Consider the following 4,321-nt stretch of genomic DNA (forward strand, 5'->3'; position numbering starts at 1 on the left):
GTGCTATTAATACATGTATATTAATTATGTCAGTCCTTACTCTGAAATTCTAATACATGCAAAGTGAGAATTTATAGATGTGGAAATATTCTCAAAGTTGTGTTTTTAAAGGCGGTGGTTTGTTTCTCTGTAAATACTCTATCTGTTTAATAGACTTTTTATACACTTTGAAAAATACATTACCGTGAATGCATTAAATGAAGTTAATGGTTAATTTTATGTTACATGTATTTTACTACAAAAAAAATATCCTCCCCAATCCATCATTTTGTTTTATATCCCAGAGATTCTAACTGGCTTACTAGAAACACCATTTTCTTTCTGTAGTAATTGTTCAACATTCAATTACACATATTAAATGAATAAGGGAAAGAGTGAAATTCGGCCTTATTTTAAATTTGGTTCAAGTCAGCACACATTTATTGGACGTCCCAAGAGATGCTAGAAACACTGCTAAGCCTTGTGTGGAAGACGGCAGCAAAAACCACATTCCCTGCCCCTAGGAGTTCATAGTTTAGTGGGAAAGAAAGAGGCTTCAATAAACAGATCTCTTAGGAAGCAAACTAGGGCCAAAGATTCCAGCATGGGCTTAAACAAGTTTGTTTTGGGGCATAGAGAAGGTAAGGACTGCGGATGACCTTGTCCCTTATTTTCAGAGCACTTTTAAAGAGGTAGTGAAACAGTGCTAAGTTATGTTTCCCATATAAATTAGTAGGAGCATAAACATGTAATAGAGCCACTGCTTAAAGAGAGTTGATGAGATGCAGGGAATTTTAGGCAAGACCTGTAATTCGATCCCCTTTCTTCACCTTTGCTGACAAAGAATCAGAACCACCCCAAGCTTGGACAGCTCTAGAGACACAGCACAATGTTCTTTCACTCCAAAAGTTCACTCTAAATTTCAAAAGGACTCAGCCTCGGAGTTCCACATGACTACTTAATTTAGAGAATTCTTTGTCTCTTTGTTTCTTCTGCTGCCAAGATCAGAGTGAAATGAACGCCTGTGCTCACTGTTGCCTTTTCACCTGAGCTTGAAGCTTTCATGCTGCCTCATTTTCAGAGACAGAACTCACACTCTGAGGGAAGTGAGAGTGCATCTAATATAGATGCTTCAACATACTAATGAAGAAGCAGAATTCTTGACCTGCCCAAAGTTATCTGGTCTTTCAATGAGTGAATGATAATATTCTGGCTCTCTGATCCCCATCACAGATGCCTCCTGCTAACCCTCCTTCCTGTCTTCTTTCTTACCCTTGCTGGTGTTCACACTGGTGGCCATTTTTATTTAACCCTCTCTGTTGATTTTCCACTCACACCGAGTAGCTTCCCCACAGTTCTGTAAGGCTGAGGGTGCTCTCTTTGGTTTTCAAGGCTCAAACAAAGGCTTTCTAACCCAGTTTGGTAAATTGTTGTACACAGTGTTACTTAAGAGAGATTTCATGACAATGTTTTGTGTATTAAGTCTCACAACAGAAAACAGATCCAAACCGCACTATTAAAATGGAAACAATATGTATAGGTAACACATGTTGATCAGAATAAATCTTACAGACAAATTTTTCATAAAGTGAATTTCTATTTACATTTTCAATGGATTTCATTAAAGAATCTGAGCTTGGTATCATTGTAATAAAATTAAATTGAAGAGGCAAATCTTTACAGATCACAGTTTAGAAGAGAAAAAATTATGACATTTTAATAAATGGAGTGAAGTGGCTAGAAGGTAGCAATTGGAACTCTCTGGATAAGCATGGTTTTCCCCATTTTTAAAGTAGTTTATACTTAAAAAGAACACTGGCTAACTGCAGTCACTAAGGCAATGTATACTGTTTCTAAGTAGTTGTGCCATTTTCACCCATTTCATGCAGCCACTAAAGAACCATTTGCTTCTGAGTAGAATCAGAGGTAGTTTGAGATCCCCACCTGTCATCGTCACCTCAATCAGATAATAACCTAAGTGTTAGTTTCTTTATCAGTATAATGGGGTGACAGCTACCTCAGAGGGTTTTATGAGAACTGCAAGGATCCTATAGTGGGCTACCAAATATGGAGCCTATAGCACTATATCTCTTTCCTCTAAATAGTACCTTGGATTTCATAAGATTGCAGAAATGAAATCAGAGTGTCTTTATTCTTTGAAAGATTGTTTTGTACTCTGTCTTGTTTGAAGTTTGATTAAACATTTTAGGCAATTAGTGTACCATTTGAGGAAAGCTTTTCTACATAAGAGGCCCAAGAGCTATACACTTTGAACACAGAAACTTTGACAAAAATACAACTTCTTATTTGAGATTACTATGAATATGTATCAGTACAATGTGAAATAAAGATGTGGTCTGGAAATGACTCAGATTACGAGTTCAATAGTAACTAACCACCCATACATTTTAGATCCTAAAGTAGATTATTTTTGGAAGGTGGGCATAATATGCCCTGTTTTGTCATTTTAATATTCAATCCTTTCATATCTATTTTAACTAATCCTAATGTCAACTCAGGTCACACATACTCTAGTCTTTTCTACAGCCAACATGTCACCCTCACATCTTTCCTAGGTTTTTTTTTTTTTTTGCAGTGTTTTTTTTTTCCTTCAGCTTTATTAAGATATTGACACATGACTTACATATGTTTAATATATGCAATGTGATGATTTGATACACACTTACATATATTGCAAAAATATTACCACAATAAGGTTTTTAACACTTCCAACTGCTCACAAAATTACAACTTTTTGTCTATTCTTTTAACATCTTTCAATTATATAATACAGTATTTTAATTATAGTCACTTTACTGTACATTAGATCCCCAGAACTTACTAATCTTATACCTAGAAGTGTGTACCCTTTGGCCAACATCTCCCTATTTCCTGAGCCCCCTGGCCTCTGGCAACCACCATTCTATTCTCTATGAGTTCAGCTTTTTTAGTTGCCACATAGGAGTGAGATTTCCTAGTTTTATATGTTACATAACAGGCAAAGAATATGATGTAGTTATTTTAAATTATCCTTAGTCATGAGTAAATTATAAAATTATTTTTAAAAGTTTTCTGTATGTATATGTATTTTCTTACCTAAAATGTACAGATGGGCAAAATTCACTTTTTGAGGTTACTGTCTACTTTCTCATGGCTCCCAGGTCTCCTGTCCTCTCAGCTTTTCCTTTATCCCTGGAGTTTTGCAGCAGCCTACAGTCAGTGAACAATTCCCTGGTGTCTTGGAGGATTCCAGACAATGGAGCATGGTTAATGTATGCAAGTACCTAGCACAAAAAAATGTTTTTATCATGGGGTAATGTTACTGCTGTAACAAAATAGGCATTCCTGTGAAAACTTTGTAACTAGTGTCCTATTTATCACAAACATATGAGATAATGTTCCTTATGCAAATATGTATAGTAGCAGGATAAGCTGTATTTTGGATGCTGTATTAAGGAATATCATTTTCACACAAACCAATTTAGTGAAGAGACCAGACAAATAAGTGTAAGGATCATTCCATGAAAAATAGAACAGAAAGCACAGATTAAAAGCTACTAATTTGCTAATTATTTTTAGATATCACCCTTCTAAAATACTGATGATATTTGAGTAAATTAATGTATTGATATATTTTCTGTCTCATTATAAAATTATAATTTAAGTATATGATTTGATATTTTTAAAATTTTCTTTTCAAGTGTGTGTGTGTGTGTATGTTTGAATGCGAGTTTATTATACTCTGGGCCCACCCCTGTTTCTTACAGATCACATATCTAATTGCTTTCTTTAGCTCCAATGGAGACTTTTGCACACTCGCTGACAGTATCTGTCTCAAGAAACAAACAAAGCTATAAGATGCTGACTGTTTCATATAAATGTTGCAGCATTCATCAAGTTATTGGCTGCAAAAAAAAATACTGCATTATTAGAAAGAAGAGAGGAATAGATTGGAATATATGCTGAGGTTCTTAGTGTCTTTTTTTCTTCAGTAATGAAATGGAATCATAGAGGTGAGCTTCTGCTCTAATTAATTCTTCCCTTAGAATGTCAGTCTTTTCTTCTCTGCTGCTCTCATCAGAACCACCTGAAGGGAATAACTAATAAGAGTTTATCTGTCATCTCTTGTACATGACAAAACTCAGACTGCTAGAAATCAAAGGAAGCAAGTTACCCTCACCTGCGAAGAAATCATAATAGAGCATATTTGTGTAGTTCCTTGCATTTATGATTTTTTTACATTGGCTTATGGAGGTCAGAAGGCTGATTTTGCTGTTTTAATTCTAAACTGACAGAAAAATAGGTTATGTTTAATGATCCTGCAGAAGGCTTCTAGTTGCAG

The sequence above is a fragment of the Pteropus vampyrus genome, unplaced genomic scaffold (genome assembly GCF_000151845.1).
Source record: "Pteropus vampyrus isolate Shadow unplaced genomic scaffold, Pvam_2.0 Scaffold19, whole genome shotgun sequence".
NCBI classification, from domain to species: domain Eukaryota; kingdom Metazoa; phylum Chordata; class Mammalia; order Chiroptera; family Pteropodidae; genus Pteropus; species Pteropus vampyrus.